A 23,241-nucleotide genomic window follows, 5' to 3' on the forward strand; every position below is an offset into this window, starting at 1 on the left:
AAAGATCTCCTCTGCGTCTACGTGAGCCGTCAACCAATAAAATCCATGTCTGAAGGCTTTAGAAACTAAGGATCGGGACCCAGCATGATGGCCACAGTTGCCTGCGTGAATATCAAATACCCCTGAGGTGCTTCGTTTGTGTAACTCGCCATTGTGTATGACCATGGATTTACACCGACGGACGATTTGATGAGCTAGCAACCCGTTGGCTAGTAACTCGCCTCTGGTTAGATACGCCATGTAGGGAGTCGCCTAGTCTGGAGTAGCGTGGAGAGCTGCCACGAGGTGAGATTCGGGGTTTGGTAGCGCTAGATCTTCCTCCGAAGGCAGTTTTACTGAAGGGTTATGTAATATTTCCAAAAAGACATTGGGAGGAACCGGCTTACGCTGTGAACCAAGGCGAGAAAGAGCGCCCGTTGCTTCGTTAAGCCGTCGGTCAATGTGATCCACTTGATAGCCATTGAAATGACCCACCACATGTGACACATCTCGTTTGTAAGCCGCCATCAGAGGGTCTCGTGAATCCCAGGTGCCGGAAACCTGCTGCGCCACCAGATCTGAATCGCCCAAGCATCTTACTCGCGTGAGGTTCATCTCCTTGGCGAGTCGCAAACCATGGAGCAAAGCTTCGTATTCTGTTGCATTATTAGTACATGGGAACATGAGCCGAAGGATATAGCAAAACTTGTCACCGCGAGGCGAAGTTATCACCACACCAGCCCCCGAGCATTCCAACTGTCTGGACCCGTCGAAATAGATGGTCCAATATGTAAGATCTGGTCTTTCCTCAGGGATTTGTAACTCGGTCCAATTATTGATGAAGTCCACGAGCGCCTGAGATTTGATAGCTGTCCGAGGCGTATACCGCACTTGATGGGGTCCAAGCTCGATGGCCCATTTGGCAATCCGTCTAGTAGCCTCTCGGTTTTGTATGATGTCGCCGAGGGGGGCGGAGCTGACGACCGTGATCGGGTGTTCCTGGAAGTAATCTTTCAACTTTCGACTCGCCATGAATACCCCAAAAACCATTTTTTGCCAATGCGGGTAGCGTTGCTTGGAGAGGGTGAGGATCTCGCTGATGAAATACACCGGTCTTTGGACGGGGTATTCCTTTCCTTCTTCCTTTCGCTCGACAACTATTGCCACGCAACTATTGCCACGCTGACTGCTTTGGAATTGGCCGCAATGTACAGGAGCATAGGTTCCTTGTCTGCCGGAGCCGCCAGCACTGGCGGGTTAGCTAATTGCCGCTTCAAGGCTTCGAAGGCTTCGTTGGCCTCATCCGTCCATACGAAACGATCAGTTTTCTAGAGCAGCTGGTAGAGAGGGATGACCTTCTCCCCTAGGCGACTTATGAAACGGCTCAAGGTCGCGATTCGACCCGCCATGCGCTGTACTTGGTTAACGTTGGCTGGTTTCCCAAGTGAAGTAATTGCTTCAATCTTCTACGGGTTGGCCTCAATGCCACATTCTGACACCAAGAAACCCAATAACTTCCCCGCAGGGACACCAAAAACACACTCTGTGGGGTTAAGCCTCATCTGGTAAACACGCAGGTTGTCGAAGGTTTCTTTGAGATCCTCCAAGAGCGACTCCTTGCGGTGAGATCTGACCATGATGTCGTCCACGTAAGCGTGAACGTTACGGCCTATCTGACTGTGTAAGCAGTTTTGGATGCAGCGCTAGTAAGTCGCTCCCGCGCTCTTGAGCCCAAACGGCATGGACACGTAACAGAAAGCTCCGAACGGGGTTATGAAGGATGTCTTCTCCTGATCCGCCACCGCCATATTTATCTGGTGGTATCCTGAATAAGCGTCCAAGAAACACAGATGTTCGCAACCCGCCGTTGAATCAATAATTTGATCAATGCGGGGAAGGGCGAACGGATCCTTTGGGCAGGCTCTGTTAAGGTCCGTGTAATCAAGGCACATGCGGAAAGTGTCGTTTTTCTTGAGTACCAGGACCGGGTTAGCTAGCCATTCTGGGTGAAAAACGTCAATGATGAACCCAGCGGCAAGGAGCCGGGCTACTTCTTCTTCAATCGCCTTACGGCGCTCTTCATTAAACCTGCGGAGGTACTGCCGCACTGGCTTAACCTTAGGGTCAGTATTGAGATGGTGCTCAGCGAATTCTCTCGGTACACCCGGCATGTCAGAAGGTTTCCATGAAAAGATGTCCCGATTCTCATGGATGAATTCGATGAGCGCGCTTTCCTATTTGGGGTCGAGACCCGCCCCAATAGTGAACTGCTCGGTGGAGTCACCCAGCGTAAAATCGATAACCTTGTTGTCATCCGCTGTTTTGAACTTGAGGGGAAGCCCAGAATCGATAGTTGTCCTTTTGAGCGGTGTCATGTCCGCCGGGTCGACATGGGATTGGTGAAACTTGAGCTCCTCGGCCACGCAAGCTGACTCGGCATAAGCCGCATCTGCTTCTTCACACTCTTGGTCTATTTTCCTTTCGCCGTGGACGGTGATGGGACCCTTGGGTCCATGCATCTTGAGCTTGAGATAAACATAGCATGGGCGGGCCATGAACTTGGCGTATGCTGGCCGTCCAAACAGCGCATGATAGGGGCTCTTCATCTTGACTACCTCGAACAAGAGGGACTCGCTCCTATAGTTCGATTCCGTGCCAAAAGCCACATTAAGATTTGTTGGCATTATGCCCTAGAGGCAATTGTAAATATAGTTATTATTATAACTCCTGTATCAAGATAATCGTTTATTATCCATGCTATAATTGTATTGAATGAAGACTCATTTACATGTGTGGATACATAGACAAAACACTGTCCCTAGCAAGCCTCTACTTGGCTAGCCAGTTGATCAAAGATAGTCAGTGTCTTCTGATTATGAACAAGGTGTTGTTGCTTGATAACTGGATCACGTCATTAGGAGAATCATGTGATGGACTAGACCCAAACTAATAGACGTAGCATGTTGATCGTGTCATTTTGTTGCTACTGTTTTCTGCGTGTCATGTATTTGTTCCTATGACCATGAGATCATATAACTCACTGACACCGGAGGAATACTTTGTGTGTATCAAACGTCGCAACATAAATGGGTGACTATAAAGATGCTCTACAGGTATCTCCGAAGGTGTTAGTTGAGTTAGTATGGATCAAGATTGGGATTTGTCACTCCGTGTGACGGAGAGGTATCTCGGGGCCCACTCGGTAATACAACATCACACACAAGACTTGCAAGCAATGTAACTTAGTGTAAGTTGTGGGATCTTGTATTACGGAACGAGTAAGGAGACTTGCCGGTAAACGAGATTGAAATAGGTATGCGAATACTGACGATCGAATCTTGGGCAAGTAACATACCGAAGGACAAAGGGAATGACATACGGGATTATATGAATCCTTGGCACTGAGGTTCAAACGATAAGATCTTCGTAGAATATGTAGGATCCAATATGGGCATCCAGGTCCCTCTATTGGACATTGACCGGGGAGTCTCTCGTGTCATGTCTACATAGTTCTCGAACCCGCAGGGTCTGCACACTTAAGGTTCGATGTTGTTTTATGCGTATTTGAGTTATATGGTTGGTTACCGAATGTTGTTCAGAGTCTCGGATGAGATCACGGACGTCACGAGGGTTTCCGTAATGGTCCGGAAACGAAGATTGATATATAGGATGACCTCATTTGATTAGGAAGGTTTTCGGAGTTACCGGGAATGTACCGGGAATGACGAATGGGTTCCGGGAGTTCACCGGGGGGGGCAACCCACCCCGGGGAAGCCCATAGGCCTTGAGGGTGGCACACCAGCCCTTAGGGGGCTGGTGGGACAGCCCAAAAGGGCCGTATGCGCATTGGAAGAAAAATCAAAGAGAAAGAAAAAAAAGGAGGAGGTGGGAAGGGAAGGAAGGACTCCCACCCACCAAACCAAGTCCAACTCGGTTAGGGGGGGGAGACCTTCCCCCCTTGGCTCGGCCGACCCAGTTGAGGCTTCTTGAGCCCCAAGGCAAGGCCCCCCCTCTCCCACCTATATATACAGAGGTTTTAGGGCTGATTTGAGGCGACTTTTCCACGGCAGCCCGACCACATACCTCCACGGTTTTTCCTCTAGATCGCGTTTCTGCGGAGCTCCGGCGGAGCCCTGCTGAGACGAGATCATCACCAACCTCCGGAGCGCCGTCACGCTGCCGGAGAACTCTTCTACCTCTCCGTCTCTCTTGCTGGATCAAGAAGGGCGAGATCATCGTCGAGCTGTACGTGTGCTAAACGCGGAGGTGCCGTCCGTTCGACACTAGATCGTGGACTGATCGCGGGATAGTTTGCGGGGCGGATCGAGGGACGTGAGGACATTCCACTACATCAGCCGCGTTCACTAACGCTTCTGCTGTACGGTCTACAAGGGTACGTAGATCACTCATCCCCTCTCGTAGATGGACATCACCATGATAGGTCTTCATGCGCGTAGGAAAATTATTGTTTCCCATGCGACGTTCCCCAACAGTGGTATCATGAGCTAGGTTAATGCGTAGATGTCTTATCGAGTAGAACACAAAAGCTTTTGTGGGTGGTGATGTGCGTTTTGCTGCCCTCCTTAGTCTTTTCTTGATTCCGCGGTATTGTTGGATTGAAGTGGCTTGGACCGACATTACCCGTACGCTTACGAGAGACTGGTTTCATCGCTACGAGTAACCCCGTTGCTCAAAGATGACTGGCAAGTGTCGGTTTCTCCAACTTTAGTTGAATCGGATTTGACCGGGGAGGTCCTTGGATGAGGTTAAATAGCAACTCATATATCTCCGTTGTGGTGTTTGCGTAAGTAAGATGCGATCCTACTAGATACCCATGGTCACCACGTAAAACATGCAACAACAAAATTAGAGGACGTCTAACTTGTTTTTGCAGGGTATGCTTGTGATGTGATATGGCCAACAATGTGATGTGATATATTGGATGTATGAGATGATCATGTTGTAATAGATAATATCGACTTGCACGTCGATGGTATGGCAACCGACAGGAGCCATAGGGTTGTCTTTATACTAGTGTTTGTGCTTGCAGATGTGTTTACTATTTTGCTAGGATGTAGCTTTAGTAGTAATAGCATGAGTTGCACGACAACCCCGATGGCGACACGTTGATGGAGATCATGGTGTGGCGCCGGTGACAAGAAGATCGTGCCGGTGCTTTGGTGATGGAGATCAAGAAGCACGTGATGATGGCCATATCATGTCACTTATGAATTGCATGTGATGTTAATCCTTTTATGCACCTTATTTTGCTTAGAACGACGGTAGCATTATGAGGTGATCTCTCACTAAAATTTCAAGACGAAATTGTGTTCTCCCTGACTGTGCACCGTTGCTATAGTTCATCGTTTTGAGACACCACGTGATGATCGGGTGTGATAGACTGAACGTTCACATACAACGGGTGCAAAACAGTTGCGCACGCAGAACACTCGGGTTAAGCTTGACGAGCCTAGCATGTGCATACATGGCCTCGGAACACATGAGACCGAAAGGTCGATCATGAATCATATAGATGATATGATTAGCATAGGGATTCTTACCACTCAAACTATACTCAACTCACGTGATGATCGGACTTGAGCTAGTGTAAGTGGATCATGAACCACTCAAATGACTAGAGAGATGTACTTTTTGAGTGGGAGTTTAGCGAATAATTTGATTAAGTTAAACTCTAATTATCTTGAACATAGTCTAAGTCCACTTTGAATATATTTGTGTTGTAGATCATGGCTCACGCGACAGTCACCCTGAATTTTAATACGTTCCTTGAGAAAGCTAAGTTGAAATATGATGGAAGCAACTTTGTAGACTGGGCTCGTAATCTTAAGCTAATCTTACAAGCTGGGAAGAAGGATTATGTCCTTAATGCTGCGCTAGGAGATGAACCACCCGCTACGGCTGATCAGGATGTTAAGAATGCTTGGTTAGCACGTAAGGAGGACTACTCAGTAGTTCAATGTGCAGTCTTGTATGGCTTAGAACCGGGACTTCAACGTCGCTTTGAGCGTCATGGAGCATTTGAGATGTTCCAGGAGTTGAAGTTTATCTTTCAGAAGAACGCCCGGATCGAGAGGTATGAGACCTCCGATAAATTCTATGCTTGCAAGATGGAGGAGAACTCGTCTGTCAGTGAACATGTGCTCAAAATGTCTGGGTACTCAAACCGTCTAGCTGAGCTGGGGATTGAACTCCCACAAGAGGCTATCATTGACAGAATCCTTCAATCACTGCCGCCAAGCTATAAAGGCTTTGTGTTGAACTACAACATGCAAGGGATGAACAAGTCACCCGGCGAGTTGTTTGCGATGCTGAAAGTCGTAGAGTCTGAACTCCGTAAAGAGCATCAAGTGTTGATGGTGAATAAGACCACTAGTTTCAAGAGAAACGGCAAAGGCAAGAAGGGAAATTCAAAGAAGAGCGGCAAGCCTGTTGCCAATCTGACGAAGAAACCCAAAGCTGGACCTAAGCCTGAAACAGAGTGTTACTATTGCAAGGGTATGGGTCACTAGAAGCGCAATTGCCCCAAGTATCTGGCAGATAAGAAGGCGGCCAAAGAAAATTCAGGTATATTTGATATACATGTTATTGATGTGTACTTAACCGGCTCTCGTAGTAGTGCCTGGGTATTCGATACCGGTTCTGTTGCTCATATTTGCAACTCGAAACAGGAACTCCGGAATAGATGAAGGCTGGCGAAAGATGAAGTGACGATGCGCGTAGGAAATGGTTCCAAGGTTGATGCAATCGCCGTCGGCACAGTTTCACTTCAGTTACCATCCGGATTAGTCATGAACTTGAATCATTGTTATTTAGTGCCTGCGTTGAGCATGAACATTATATCTGGATCTTGTTTATTGCGAGACGGTTACTCTTTTAAGTCAAAGAATAATGGTTGTTCTATTTCTATGAGTAACATCTTTTATGGTCATGCACCCAATGTGAGAGGATTGTTCATATTGAATCTTGATAGCAATACACAAATACATAACATTGAGACCAAAAGAGTTAGAGTTAACAATGATAGCGCCATATTTTTGTGGCACTGCCGCTTAGGTCATATTGGTGTAAAGCGCATGAAGAAATTCCATGCCGATGGACTTTTGGAGTCACTTGACTTTGATTCACTTGACACGTGTGAACCATGCCTCATGGGCAAGATGACTAAAACTCCGTTCTCCGGAACAATGGAGCGTGCAAGTGACTTGTTGGAAATCATACATACCGATGAGTGTGGTCCGATGAGCGTAGAGGCACGCGGCGGATATCGTTATTTTCTCACCTTCACTGACGATTTGAGTAGATATGGTTATGTCTACTTAATGAAGCACAAGTCTGAAACATTTGAAAAGTTCAAGCAATTACAGAGTGAAGTTGGAAATCATCGTAACAAGAAGATCAAGTTCCTACGGTCTGATCGTGGGGGTGAATATCTGAGTTTCGAGTTTGGTGCTCACTTAAGACAATGTGAAATTGTTTCATAGTTGACACCGCCTGGAACACCACAACGTAATGGTGTGTCCGAATGTCGTAATCGTACTTTATTAGAAATGGTGCGATCTATGATATCTCTTACCGATTTGCCGTTATAGTTTTGGGGTTATGCATTAGAAACAGCTGCATTCACTTTAAATAGGGCACCATCAAAATCCGTTGAGACGACACCATACGAACTGTGGTATGGCAAAAGGCCAAAGTTGTCGTTTCTTAAAGTTTGGGGATGTGATGCTTATGTCAAAAAGCTTCAGCCTGAAAAGCTGGAACCCAAAGCGGAAAAGTGCATCTTCATAGGTTACCCAAAAGAGACAGTTGGGTACACCTTCTATCTCAAATCCGAGGGCAAAGTGTTTGTTGCTAAAAACAGAGCTTTTCTCGAGAAGGAGTTTCTCTCGAGAGAATTGAGTGGGAGGAAGATAGAACTTGACGAGGTTGTCGAACCTCTCATCCCTCTGGATGGTGGCGCAGGGCAAGGGGAAACCTTTGTCGTTGCGACGCCGGTTGAGGAGGAAGTTAATGATGATGATCATGAAACTCCGGTTCAAGTTTCTGTGGAACCACGCAGGTCGACGAGACCACGTGCTGCTCCAGAGTGGTACGGTAATCCCGTCTTATCAATCATGTTGTTGGACAACAATGAACCTGCAAATTATGAAGAAGCAATGGTGGGCCCAGATTCCAACAAATGGCTAGAAGCCATGAAGTCCGAGATAGGATCCATGTATGAGAAAAAAGTGTGGACTTTGGAGGTACTACCTGAAGGCCGCAAGGCTATTAAGAACAAATGGATCTTTAAGAGGAAGACGGACGCTGACGGCAATGTGACCGTTTATAAAGCTCGACTTGTGGCAAAGGGTTTTTCACAAGTTCAAGGAGTTGACTACGATGAGACATTCTCACCCGTAGCGATGCTTAAGTTCGTCAGAATCATGTTAGCAATAGCTGCATTTTTCAATTATGAAATCTGGCAGATGGATGTCAAAACGGCGTTCCTTAACGGTTTCCTTAAGGAAGAATTGTATATGATGCAACCCGAAGGTTTTTTCGATCCTAAGAATGCTAACAAGGTGTGCAAGCTCCAGCGATCCATTTATGGACTGGTGCAAGCATCTCGGAGTTGGAACAAACGCTTTGATGAGGTGATCAAAGCATTTGGGTTTATACAAGTCGTTGGAGAATCTTGTATTTACAAGAAAGTGAGTGGGAGCTCTGTGGCGTTTCTAATATTATATGTGGATGCCATATTGCTGATTGGAAACAACGTAGAGTTTTTGGAGAGCATAAAGGATTACTTGAATAAAAGTTTCTCTATGAAGGACCTAGGAGAAGCTGCTTACATTCTAGGCATTAAGATCTATAGGGATAGATCAAAACGCCTGATAGGACTTTCACAAAGCACATACCTTCATAAAGTTTTGAAGAGGTTCAAAATGGAGCAGTCCAAGAAAGGGTTCTTGCCAGTTTTACAAGGTACGAGATTGAGTAAGACTCAGTGCCCATCAACTGATGAAGATAGAGAGCATATGCGCTCCGTCCCCTATGCTTCAACCATATGTTCTATCATGTATGCAATGCTATGCACTAGACCGGATGTTAGCCTGGCCATAAGTATGGCAGGTAGGTTCCAGAGTAATCCAGGAGTGGATCACTGGACGGCGGTCAAGAATATCCTGAAGTACCTGAAAAGGACTAAGGAGATGTTTCTTGTATATGGAGGTGACGAAGAGCTCGCCGTAAAAGGTTACGTCGATGCAAGCTTTGACACAGATCCGGACGACTCTAAGTCGCAAACCGGATACGTATTTATTCTTAATGGGGGTGCGGTAAGCTGGTGCAGTTCCAAGCAAAGCATCGTAGCAGATTCTACATGTGAAGCGGAGTACATGGCTGCCTCGGAGGCGGCTAAGGAGGGTGTCTGGATGAAGCAATTCATGACGGATCTTGGAGTGGTGCCAAGCGCACTGAATCCAATAACCTTGTTCTGTGACAACACGGGTGCCATTGCCTTAGCAAAGGAACCACGCTTTCACAAGAAGTCCAGACACATCAAACGACGCTTCAACCTCATCCGCGACTACGTCGAAGGGGAGGACGTGAATATATGCAAAGTGCACACGGATCTGAATGTAGCAGACCCGCTGACTAAACCTCTTCCACGGGATAAGCATGATCAACACCAGAACTGTATGGGTGTTAGATTTATTACAATGTAATTCGCATGATGATGTGAGGACTAAATTATTGACTCTAGTGCAAGTGGGAGACTGTTCGAATTACGCCCTAGAGGCAATAGTAAATATAGTTATTATTATAATTCCTGTATCAAGATAATCGTTTATTATCCATGCTATAATTGTATTGAATGAAGACTCATTTACATGTGTGGATACATAGACAAAACACTCTCCCTAGCAAGCCTCTAGTTGGCTAGCCAGTTGATCCAAGATAGTCAGTGTCTTCTGATTATGAACAAGGTGTTGTTGCTTGATAACTGGATCACGTCATTAGGAGAATCACGTGATGGACTAGACCCAAACTAATAGACGTAGCATGTTGATCGTGTCATTTTGTTGCTACTGTTTTCTGCGTGTCAAGTATTTGTTCCTATGACCATGAGATCATATAACTCACTGACACCAGAGGAATACTTTGTGTGTATCAAACGTCGCAACGTAACTGGGTGAATATAAAGATGCTCTACAGGTATCTCCGAAGGTGTTAGTTGAGTTAGTATGGATCAAGACTGGGATTTGTCACTCCGTGACGGAGAGGTATCTCGGGGCCCACTCGGTAATACAACATCACACACAAGCCTTGCAAGCAATGTAACTTAGTGTAAGTTGCGGGATCTTGTATTACGGAGAGAGTAAAGAGACTTGCCGGTAAACGAGATTGAAATAGGTATGCGGATACTGACGATCGAATCTTGGGCAAGTAACATACCGAAGGAGAAAGGGAATGACATACGGGATTATATGAATCCTTGGCACTGAGGTTCAAACGATAAGATCTTCGTAGAATATGTAGGATCCAATATGGGCATCCAGGTCCCGCTATTGGATATTGACCGAGGAGTCTCTCGGGTCATGTCTACATAGTACTCGAACCCGCAGGGTCTGCACACTTAAGGTTCGACGTTGTTTTATGCGTATTTGAGTTATATGGTTGGTTTCCGAATGTTGTTCGGAGTCCTGGATGAGATCACGGATGTCACGAGGGTTTCCGTAATGGTCCGGAAACGAAGATTGATATATAGGATGACCTCATTTGATTACCGGAAGGTTTTCGGAGTTACCGGGAATGTACCGGGAATGACGAATGGGTTTCGGGAGTTCACCGGGGGGCAACCCACCCCGGGGAAGCCCATAGGCCTTGAGCGTGGCGCACCAACCCTTATTGGGCTGGTGGGATAGCCCAAAAGGGCCCTATGCGCATTGGAAGAAAAATCAAAGAGAAAGAAAAAAAAGGAGGAGGTGGGAAGGGAAGGAAGGACTCCCACCCACAAAAGCAAGTCCAACTCGGTTTGGGGGGGGGGAAACCTTCCCCCCTTGGCTCGGCCGACCCCCTTGGGGCTCCTTGAGCCCCAATGCAAGGCCCCCTCTCCCACCTATATATACGGAGGTTTTAGGGCTGATTTGAGACGACTTTTCCACGGCAGCCCGACCACATACCTCCACGGTTTTTCCTCTAGATCGCGTTTCTCCAGAGCTCGGGCGGAGCCCTGCTAAGACGAGATCATCACCAACCTCCGGAGCGCCGTCACGCTGCCAGGGAACTCTTCTACCTCTCCATATCTCTTGCTGGATCAAGAAGGCCGAGATCATCGTCGAGCTGTACGTGTGCTGAACGCGGAGGTGCCATCCGTTCGGCACTAGATCGTGGGACTGATCGCGGGATAGTTCGCGGGGCGGATCGAGGGACGTGAGGACGTTCCACTACATCAACCGCTTTCACTAACGCTTCTGCTGTACGGTCTACAAGGGTACGTAGATCACTCATCCCCTCTCGTAGATGGACATCACCATGATAGGTCTTCGTGCGCGTAGGAAAATTTTTGTTCCCATGCGACGTTCCCCAACAAGATTGACCTGCCCAATCGGGTATGCCGACTTACCAGGGACAATGTCGTGGAAGATCGTGGATGATGGCATCAGGTCCTTCTCTAGGAGGTTCATCCGCCGGAAAGTGTCAAAATATAGGATGTTGATGCTGCTGCCCCCGTCCATGAGGATTTTGGAGAGGGTGTATCCCCCGACTTGGGGAGCCACGACCAGGGCTAAGTCGCCAGGGTTATCGACTCGGGGTGGATGGTCTTCCCGGCTCCATGTTATGGGTTGTTCTGACCAGTGAAGGTACCGAGGGAGCGCTAGCTCAGCTACGAAAGTTATATGCTTCACCTTGTGATCCCGTTTACAGGTGTTGGTGGTGAACACGTGGTATTGCCCGCTGTTCAACTGTTTGGGGTTATTTTGGGACCCGCCCCGATCCTCCTGCCGCTGGGGGTCTCCTTACGGGGGGGGGGGGGGGGGTTGTTGGAATATTCCCGGTGGGTGGTACTACCGGTTATGAACTTGGTATTGATCGGCATTGTGCTGCGACCCGCCCTGTGGTCCTTGGTTGGGAAAACCTCCGAATGTGACATGTCGTGACCCGGATGCGCCGGGTTGCTCCTGCCGCTGGACCTACTCGCCGCCTTGACTTCTTTTGAGTGCCTCGGCCCGAAACTCTTGCATCACGTAGCAATCCTCCCACGAGTGAGTCGCGAGTCCAACAGCCGTGGCGTGCTGCGGGCACGGGCCTTTAAGCATTTCATGGTAGTTACGTGGTTTCTTCCCACTAAAGCCCCGCTTCTTCTGATGTGGGTTTGTGTTGCCAGTATTAGTATTAGCAACGAATTCCATAGGACCTTCCAATTGGCGCTTCTTGCCATGCCCACCATGGTGGTTATTGCCTCGGCTCTGAAACTGGGATTGGCCTTTTTGTAACTCGCCCTTGCGGGCGGCTCCAATTTTATCGTCGCCCTCTCCGAGATCCTTGGTGTCATCCGACTCAACGTACCTGGTAAGGGCGTCCATTAGCTCGCCCATGTCATGTACCTTTTGCTTAAGTCTCCCTAGTTTCAGCACCAGAGGCTCGTAATGGCAATTTTTCTCCAGGATCAACACCACCTGAGCCGCCGAAATGCCTACCGATGAATGGATAACTTCCGCAACCCACCGGGTCCAATGGTGGGCCGACTCATGTCGCCGCTGGATGCAGTGCTGTAAGTCGACGATAGTCATTGGGCGCTTGCAGGTTCCTCTGAAGTGCTTGATGAAGCGCTCCTTCAGCTCCGCCCAAGTGTTGATGGAGTTGGGCGGCAGGTTTTTCAGCCAAGTGCGCGCCGTACCTTCGAGCATCATAGTGAAGTATTTAGCACAGACCGCCTCGCTTACGTCGAGCATATCCATCGCGAGTTCATTGCTCTCTATCCATGACCCGGGCTCGAGATCCGGCGAGTAGTTGGGAACCTTGCTGGGGCCTTTGAAGTCTTTTGGCATGCGCTCGTTGTGCAAAGCCGGTGCGAGGCATGATACTCCAATGTGTTTGCCCCGCCGTCCAGGGGTGCGGGCGGGGACGGTATGTAAGCCGGGTAGGCCTGACCCGCCCCGGCCGTTGCCTCCATGTGTCGCACGGCCCGCGCTGCATCCATAATATCCTGGTCCCGTGTGTCGGGCATCCCGAGCGGATCGTGTTGGGGGAGCCGCTGCGGCCCGCTGGTTACTGCGGGGAAATCCTCGTGGCGACTTCTGGTGTGACTCGCCTAAGGCGTGGAGTGGAGCCGATCAAGGCTATGGGAATACTGCGCGTGCTGAACCACGGCCGTTTTTAGCATCTCGATGGCGTTTCTCGCTTCTATCTCGGCCGGGGTGTTTCCGTAAATCGGAAGGGACTCCAGGTGGCGGGTCGCTGCCAGCACATTGTCGACGGGGTTTGAGAAGTGACCCCGTGGCATCTGGAATTGAGTTGCATGGGCGTCCATGGGCTGAGCGGGCGGCGGATTGGGCGATGGAACCGCTCCTCCCCTCGGGGCGGTTTGTAAAGGCCGATCAGGACCCGCCCCGGGGGTGCACGGAATGTCAAAAAGGCGAGTTGGGTGTAAGTCGGCCGGGACGCGCTCATTGTGTCTCCTTTGATGGACAGTGTCAGATGCGCGCTGCTGTATCTCGAGCCGCCAGCCTTCGGTGTTCAGCCGCTCGGTCTCTGCGGCAACCACACCTGAGTGTGTCTCGATCCTCGCGGCTTCTGCTTCCATGTCACGCTGTGCCTTGGCCGTCGCCTCCTGCAGTTTGGTTAGCTCGGCATTGACCGACTACTGATTTTCAAATGTAATCGGGGTTACCATAAGGCTGGCTATCTCCGCTGCTAGTTCTGTCATGGTTTGTGCTGTGGGATTGGATGTTCCCCCTGTCTCGTTGTTGCCAGTCGGAATCTGATGAGGCTGGGCTGACCGCGCCATTTAGATGGTGATTTGCCGGCGATACCTCTCGAGGACTTCGGGATCCATTGCCAACGGCAGCCCCCTGAGCTGTAGTTCCTCAAGAGGGTGGATCGACTCCGTCTCGCCCATGGATGAATCGCCATCGGAATTGACAGGGGTGATCTCCTGGCCTGCCTTTTCGTCTTGCGCGTCGCCTTCCTACATAAAGCCGACGAAAACCTGGCGACTCTTGTTCTGCCGTGTAACGAGGAGGACGTACTTGGCCGGCTCGACGATGTCGGTGGAGGTGTCCAGCTCTGGAACATGCGTCCCGATCATGCCGATGAAGATGTTGATCTTGCCGAAGGGCACTCGGTAGCCGGATTCGACAGAATTGGCCTCCGATTCCCATAGCGATTTGTTGATGTAGTACTTCCCGCGGCGGCTCTTAGTCATGATGCCGACTGCATAGCTTTCTAACCCCGATAGGGCTACCTTCGAGAACTCAACTCCACCGTGCGCTCGCCCCATGGTGGGCGCCAACTGTCGTGGTTTTGTCACGGCACATGTTCTCGTAAAAGGACTTAGAGATGGAGCCATCACACCTTGGTGGCGACTCAAAGGGGGTGAGCGAAAGCGAGACTCAGATTTACCCATGTTCGGCCCCTCGTGAGGTGGTAAAAGCCTACGTCCTGCTTTGTGTGGATTAATGGTGGTTTCGATTACAAGGAAGGCGTAACTCGCCTGACCTAGCTCTTGGTTCTCTCTAACTCGCGTGACCTTTCCCTGGGACTCGCCTTTATATACAGGTCGAGACCCTAGGGTTTACAAAGTCCTGCCATCCTACTCTTGGTAGCTTTCTTTATCTCTAAGTCGTCGTGTTCCCCACGATCAGGAGCTTCCTTGACGTTCCATCATCCACACGATATTTCTGAACCTCCCTACAGCTCTTGGGCCATTGAACGCATAATTAAAGGTGAGTCGAACCTTTGGTGACCAGACACATTAAGGGCGGGTTACCCACAGGTAATATCCCCAACAGCGCCCAACAGCGCCACCGCCCTGCGCTCATCCGTCCAGATGCGAGGACTCTGGGAGATCTGTCGTGCGTAGCACCTGCCAACCAGGCATGACTTAGCATAGCACCTGTCGGCCAGGCATGACTTGACAGCTCCACCAAAATTTCGTGCAAGACGAAGCCGCTCCACCTCCTGTCTCAGTCTGCAGCGCTGCTCCACAAACGATGCTCCCAAGAGAGAAACGGCACCGCAGTACCGCCATCGTCCGATCTGGAAGACCAGATCCTAGGGTTTCCCTGAAGCAGTGCCCACCACCAGCAACCGTTCAGGACCCGCACAGTGCCCACCACCACTCAGCCCTCAAGGCGACGCCTTCAGGAAGGTCACGACGTCAAGGACGCCACCACCACCCACCGGAGTTAGGGTTTTCACCCGAGAGTCAAGGAAGGGAGCAGAGGAGCAGATGTATACTGACGTATGCAAGAAGAAAAATGGCGCCCTTGAGCGTCGTCGTCGGCATGGTCGGTCTGGGCCAACCAAGGGGTTTCCCCCAATCCGAATCTCCTCCACCAGCTTCATCCGCAGGTAGGGCAACGGCAACCACGCCGGCACCGCCAAGAATCTGCAGGAGAGAGGCGCACAGATCAGGACCGGAGAACAGCGGCCAGATCTAGCGCCGCCGGCCGCCACAATAGCCACGCAACGGCTGACCACATGAGGGTTGTTCCGCTCACCACACGGCCCAGAGGTGCGCCCGCGACGACACGCCACTGCCCGCATGCCACCTGCGCCCCCCATTGGTACTACCCCCCACCGTGCGAAGGGGAGCCATCGGGGCGCGCCGCCCTCGCCCCCGCCTTTGGCAAACGGGCGTGGCCACCACCGCCAGCACCGGCGGCGGCAGCGGCCGAGGGAGGGAGGAGATCGGACGCCCGCTCGATCTAGGGTTGGGGCCTCCGGAGTCGCTCACGCGAGCGACCCGAGAGGTGCGGCCTACGCGTGCATTGCTTTAATATTGTATGACTTTACATTTTACCAATGTATTTATTTCTGTTTGTTTGTGTGTTGTTATCGTTGTTGTTCACTATATGCGTCTTATCTATGCGAAGGCTAGGTATGTATCAATTGTGTTTTTATCTTTTTGATGCTTCATTTCGAATAAATAAAATTCACTCTTTGTCAAATAAATAAATAATGTTAACAACAAGTCATAAAGGCTACACCTTCGAGCGATCCCCTAGCCCCTAGCCCCTAGCCTGCCCTGAGCCCTGCCGCCGATGGCCACTCCGTCCCCGGTGTTCACATCTACGGCTGATCAGACCACCCTCGTCATCGACCATAGCCTCCCCATCTACCTTCTAAATGGGCTACGATCTGCCATGGCTCTCGCGGATCTCAACTTCGACATTGGACATGACTTTGCTACAGAGGTCTGGAGGAAATGAGGTGTTCCCTTCAATTTTGAGTAAGACAAAGATCTAGAGGAATTTCTACTCGTGGCTGAGTTTACTAGATTACAGATCAGACTTACAGAAGAATCGGTAAGCAATTTTCCCCTTTCTTGTTTTGGTGGTTGTGCATCCCTTTTCAAAGTTAAACGTCTTCATAATTGGTCTTCCATATTCTGTGTCTCATCCAAAGGAGTTGGTTGTACGATGTCATGCCCCAAGTGTAACTCTTGCCATATTTGGAAACCTTTTCCTATTTTGGACCATGATGTAATGCTATGGAGTTATCATTTCATGTGGCTTAGTTTTGTGTCATCACCTTTGCATCATGCCATTCATTGCATTCGTGTTTTCTCCTTTGTGTTTTTGTTGTTGTTGGATCCATGATGAGTGCATGTGATATGTGTGTATGGTGATGTGGTGATTGCAAAGCTTGGGTTTCAAACTATGTTAGTTTTCAAACTAGATTTCAAAAGGGAACCCCTTCTTTATTTATTTGAGCTCATGTTTTACTTGCTCCAAACCTGTTTTAAAAATGTTGTTAATTTTGTTTGTTATCTTGCGATTGAGGGGCATGGGTTTGGGGTTTTTAAAACTATAGATAAGTGGGGTTTATTGAAAAAATAGGAGTGGAAACCTCTGTTTTGGATCTAATTTAAATCCTCCAAAATTCTGTTTTGTAACTATTTTATTTGCTCCAAAAATCATCTTTGTATTTTATTTAATTGGGTCATAATTCCCTTATGACCAGGGTTATTTTATTTTTATTTTTTTGGACCCCCAGTATGTTCTAGGTGATTTATTTTTGCTATGGTTTTGTTTTAAATAGAAAAACCCTGTTGGTTTTTCTCCGTGTTATCTCGCGCCAGCGAGATGGGCTTCCTCCTTCCCGCAGGCCTAGAGCCCTCTTCTCTCGCGCGTCAGGCCCAACCAGCGTCCCTCTCCTCCTTCCTCTGGTCGTCATCCTCTGTACGACTGTAACTCAGCCACCCATCCTTCCCCCTCTTGATCTTGCGACTCCTAGCTCACCTCCCGAGACCATATAAGGAGCCCGTCGCCTCCCCGCAACCCTAGGGCTCCCATTTTCCCCCTCCTCTCCTCTCTGGCGCCGTCGGGGGCGTTCCCAAGCAGAGCATCCGCCATGACCGGCCCCTGGTAAGCTCGCCGCCGGTAGATCATCGCCCCTTCTTCTTCCCCGACCGGTCCAGGAGCACGCGGTGGCTGCGGGAGTTCCATCCCTGACAACATCGAGCACAGGGAGCCTCAACATCATCGGCGTGACATCGACCCCCTTCTTCCTCTTTTTCCATGATGGCGACCTCCTTCTGCAGCACCTCTCCATCGACCCCTTCTTCCTCCCGACGAGCCCTTCCTCCGCGACACCCTAGGTGAGCCATGCCCCGCTCCCCTCCGCCTTCTTCTTCCCTCTGTAGTTGTTCAACCACATCGTCGCCGGGGTAATTCCGTAGCGCGGGCAGCAGCAGCTCTGCCGCAGGTAGTTCTCCGTCGCCTAGCCGTTGTAGTGCGCCTCCCGTTAAGCTTTGGGCGGGAATGGAACCCTGGTGGTTCCCTCTTCCTCCTCGCAAACTCTGCCCTCTCTATTTTGCGTGTAGTGCCGCCGGAGACGTGCCCCTGTTCCGACCGTCGTTGTTCTGTAGAAGGAACAGAGGGGGACACGCAAAAGATTAGCCCCCCTCTCTATTAAGTGTCATTCGCATAGCAGAGTGGTAGTGGTTGGTTTTGGCGCATGGGTGGTCGTGGGTTCGAGACCCCAAGCCCCCCCCCCCCTTTTAGTTTTCTATTTTCTTGGTTATGTAGCTCGACAAGGGATAGATATCTCGTTTCCCTCCTCTTATCTGTTGAGAGGGGTTGTGCTAGTGTAGTGGTGTGTGCTGGTGGAATGCTCCAGGGAGTCCTGGGTTCGATCCCAGAGGCTCCCCCTTTATTTTTTGCTGTTTGTAGGTTATATTTGCACTATTCCTTGCTTGGGCAGCAAGCTTGATGCTTTCCTTTAGCTAAAGCCTTGGGTTGTATTTATTTTACTGCCTAGGTTTTATGCTTGTGGGTGTGTGTATGCATTTGGGAGTATATGTGCATGTGAGTGTTTGCATTTGAGTGTGGATATGCATGTGTGTATGTGTGTGTGTTACACCCACATACTTGTGCCAGTTTGCACAAACACATGAGTGTGTGATTCTGTGTGTGTGTGTGTGCAAATGCTTGTGTATGCACTAGTGTGTGTAGGTGGTGTGTATATATGAGTGTGTGTATGTGTGTAGTTTTGTGTGTGTGTGCACATGGGAAGAGGTTCACATGTGTGAGTGTGTGTGTGTGCATGTGGTGGCACATGCATATGTGCAAGAGGGCAGACCCTCTTGATGCACCTCTTGATGGTGTGTGTGTGTGTGTGTGCGAGAACACATGATTATGTGTAGGTGTGTAGGTGTTCATGCATGTGTGTGTGGGCATGAGTGCACGTATACACTTGTGCATCAGGGCTAACCCCTCATGCTTGCCAATATGTTGATATGGTGGTGTATGAACCTTGTGTGTGTGCATATGTAGGAGTAGCGGATACCACAAGTGCTAAGTTACATGCGATAATGCTCCTATATGTCTTATATTGATTTCTAGGGTGATTTTTGAGCTAGCTTTGTGCCTACATGTTACATACAAGTACCCATGTATTATATATGCGTTTGGGGTAGAATCATCCCAGGAATCCACTGATGGAATCAGATTTCACTTTGGAGCAACTTCATAAACTTTCATTTTTCTGTCTTGATGCCATGTTTAGTGCTTTGTATTAAGTGGTGTGTTGGCCCTGTGAGGATGAATTCTTGATGTGGCAGTAGTGGGTGAACACCTCTACAACATGGGGTATTTGTTTTGTCCATAGGAGCTTGTATGTACTTGTTGTGCCTTGTCAAAGTTGACACTTGGCTGAAATTGATTTGGTTGATTTGGTTCCCTTGTTGATTTGGTTGCACAAGCTCATGTTGATTTGGTTGCACAAAGTCTGAGAATCTGCTGTTATTTTCTTCCCTTGTTGATTTGGTTGCACAAGCCCATGTGTTGGGAATCATCCCATGCAACAAACTAAGCTTTGTGTGCTTTTATGTTTGTCTAGCTCTCTGTTAAATTTCATGCTCTTTCACTTCCTGTAGATATCCTTTTGGAGGCTGCCAAAATGCTTCAGAGCATAAGCAGCTGGTGAAAATCTGAGATTTTCACTAAGTCCCAGAATCTGTTATTTTTGCCCAAGTTTGTGTACATAGATCTTCTCATGTGTGACTCCTACGTATAAAATTCTTGCTCAGGCTTGTATAGATTTTGAATGGCTTTTGGAAAATATCTTGTTTGGCTCATTTGGGTGGCTGTAGGTACTTTGAATGTTGTAGACAAACTGCTATGATGATGTTAAAAACAGATTGCATGTTTTAGTTGTTTTGAAGCTTGTGTGGACATTGTTGATGGTGTGGTGTGATTCCATACACCACCCCACTTGTATTTGATTGTTTGACCACGTGGCAACCTGGTAACACCAGGAGAGTGCCATCGGAGTGTGCTTGTGGTGGATTCGAACCGTAGGACTCCATATCTTGTTTTGTAGTTTCCGGTTGATCCGTAGCTCCGTTCTCAACGTTCTTTATATGTTTTTGCATCATTTTCTCGTGATGAACCTGTTCATGCAACCTCATGCATGTCAAGATAACTTAGTATGAAGTTCTGTCCAGAAGATTATCAACTCATCTCATGCATCATATTGTTTGTTGCATCATGTTGTGTTGGTGTTCGTTGGCTGTTATTTTTATCTTGGGTAGCACCGGGATCGGAGAGTGAGTACGTGGATTCTGGAGAGTACGTGCAGAAAGATCACGAGTAGTTCCACGCTGAAGACATCACAGGCAAGATGACCGTGACCTTGATACCGTATCTAGCTCTGTTATGCTTAGAATCACGTTTCCTTCGATATATGCTCGCTGCCTACCACTTGATAAAAATTCCACATGTCATTGCCATGAAACCCAAACACCTTCCCCTCCTAGCTAATATTGTTTGGCGAAGTAGGCTTGCTCAACTCTAATGATTAGCTTTGCTAGTTGCAGGTGCCTGCTGTCTCATGTGATAACATGAGTATTTTGATATCATTATGTTTAAACTGATATTTAATAATACACCTATATACTTGGTAAATGACGGAAGGCCTGGCCTTTTGCCGGGTGATTTGTTCTGTTGTTTCCGCCTTAGTTTCGGCTACCGGTGTTTGTTTCCATAACCGATCGCTCCTAACACGTTCGGGGTTGTTATGGGGACCCCCTTGATAAATCGTGTAGTGTTGAGGCTCGTCCGGCAGGACCCAACATCGGTTTTAATTTGCTAATCACCTAATAATAATTTGCATAGGGAATAGCTAGCCCAAGAAATTAATCAACAACCCCGGCTAGTGCTCCTCATGAGTGTTGGTCCAAACTAGAGTCGTGATCGTGGGCCAGCATGCGGGATGTCATAGTCTTTTTCTTGTTTCATGTTGTCCGTAGCGGGACTAAACTTTGCTCTGAATAATTGTGTGGATGTAAACCTTATGTTATACTATGTCAGATGGCAAGTGTATACCCTACTTGTCATTCTTTGATTATGTAATGCTATGATTATCTCGCTTGTGAAACGTTTAGATGCGCCTCTTTCGCTTTTGGGGCATCGCCCCCAAAATAGGAAAGGGCCGCATCTTAGTCGTTACAAGTTGGTAATGAGAGCCTTACGACCATAGGAGCCTTTGTGTGATCGAACTTGGCCGAGTCGAGTCTAGTAAAATATTTTGAGTCTTAGTTATATCGGAGAGTATGTTTCTTTTTTCTCCTCTTCTATGCTCTGGTGAGGTTCTTGACTTGGGAAATATTAATTCCACTCCTCTTCTCGCTCAAAAAAATTTTAGGATCACGCGGGTATTTTGAAATCTATATGATATCGATGTGACGGAGTTCTGTCTTGGTGCCTCCTGTCTGACTTGATTTCTTCCGGGGAGTTGAGCTCCAGGGGATTCTTGTGCACATCGCCATCATTCAGATTTCTTAGTATCTCAGGACGAAGGATGTTTGAAATTGCGTCAATACTAGTAGTAGAGACATAACCCCGACGTCGCCAGTACTAGTGCAGATTTTTCGAGAGTACTGCCATACTTGTATCGTTGTGATCACGAGGGTCTGTAGTAGATGAAGGTCCTAGATTCTGGTTATGTGTTGACGGATGTGATACACTTGATGGGTTAGTATAGGAGTCGTGTGAAATATTACTCCTTGTATCCGTATACCAGATTGCATGACCAGATATTTCGGGAATTCATAGGTGGGATATCAACTAGTGACTTATAGGACAATCTTCCTACAGATGCATGATGTGAGGCTGGGATTCGACATTCAGTGGGTACGTTTGTTCACAGTTGTCTTACAGCGGTTCTCGTTTTGTCTTAAAGAGTCCTTTTAGCTTGCTACGACTCAGGGATGCTTCATAAGTCGTGTGCACTCCCTTGCACAGGATGGCTACTATAAATTCGAGCCCGTGTGATCTTATCCACGAAGATATCGGATGAAATCTCGATCATATGTTTGTTCCGAGCAGTTCTAGCTCATACTTGGTTTGCAAGTAGTCTTTAATCCGATTTTGTCAACAGTCACTTTGAGGAAGCATTCTTACTATTTTGTTCGAGTGCAATTGCTAATATTCCTGTTCAGATATTCCTGCCTTTTATTCAGCTTTAACTTCCATATTATTTTCTGGGCTAATGTGTTGTCCGTCTTCAGGATGGCTCCACCAACTCGTCAGAATCCGGGTCGTGAGGGTGCTGAGATGCCGCCTGAAAATGCGTTATATCGACTAGAGGGGGGGTGAATAGGAGATTTTTAGAATTTCATCACTGAGGAAATTCCTTTTGAGGAAATTCCTCACTGATGACTAACTTACAGCGGAAATAGTAAAGGATCAGAAGTGCAAAGTTTCACAACATCAGTTTTTCAGAGTGAAGAATGTAAAAACAGATTGCACTATGAGCAGGCACGCAGAATACAGATGAGGATTAACTGACGTGAAGAATTTGGGGTTGAGGAAATTCAGAGAAAGTCTTCAGCAAATTCTTCAAACAGTCTCAGTGAAAGTCATCAACACATAATACGAGGAAAGTAAGGAGTTGAGGAATTAGAACCCGTTTCTCAGTGAAGACAGTCGTTGATGACCCGGTTCCAACTTCTGTGACAGTCGTACATCTGGTTTGGAGCGGCTTGGTATTGAAACCAAAGGACACACAGTCCCTACCGTATTCTCCTTGAGCTAAGGACACACAGTCCTCGCCCAACACTCGTGGTAAGTCTTCAGGGCAGACTTCCAAAGCCTCACAGACTTGGTCACCCGACGATCCACAATTGACTGCTGGAAAGCTCTAGACCATGAAGCCTAACGGTCTGGAGGATGCACAGTCCTCAAAGGTAAAAGGCTTCAGTCCCACACAGGAACAACTTCTTCAGTGATGCTCAATCACTAGGTTTGGTTTGTGGTTTCGGTGTATGGGGTATTTCCTCACTGATGAATTACTCTTGAAGACTCTGAGGAATTGGGTTGCTCTTATGACAAGTGTCAGTTTCTAACGGAGCAGCCAACTAGCTAGTGGTTGTGGGGGGTGGCTATTTATAGCCTGGGAACATCCCGACATGATTTGACACTAATGCCCTTAAATAATATGACCGTTGGAGTGGATAAGACCAATGACTTGGCATGGCTATCAAAACGGTTGGAACCCTCAACTGTGAGAGTCCTCATGTCACTCGTA

Source organism: Hordeum vulgare, chromosome 6H, assembly GCF_904849725.1.
Source record: "Hordeum vulgare subsp. vulgare chromosome 6H, MorexV3_pseudomolecules_assembly, whole genome shotgun sequence".
Classification (NCBI taxonomy): Eukaryota; Viridiplantae; Streptophyta; class Magnoliopsida; order Poales; family Poaceae; genus Hordeum; species Hordeum vulgare.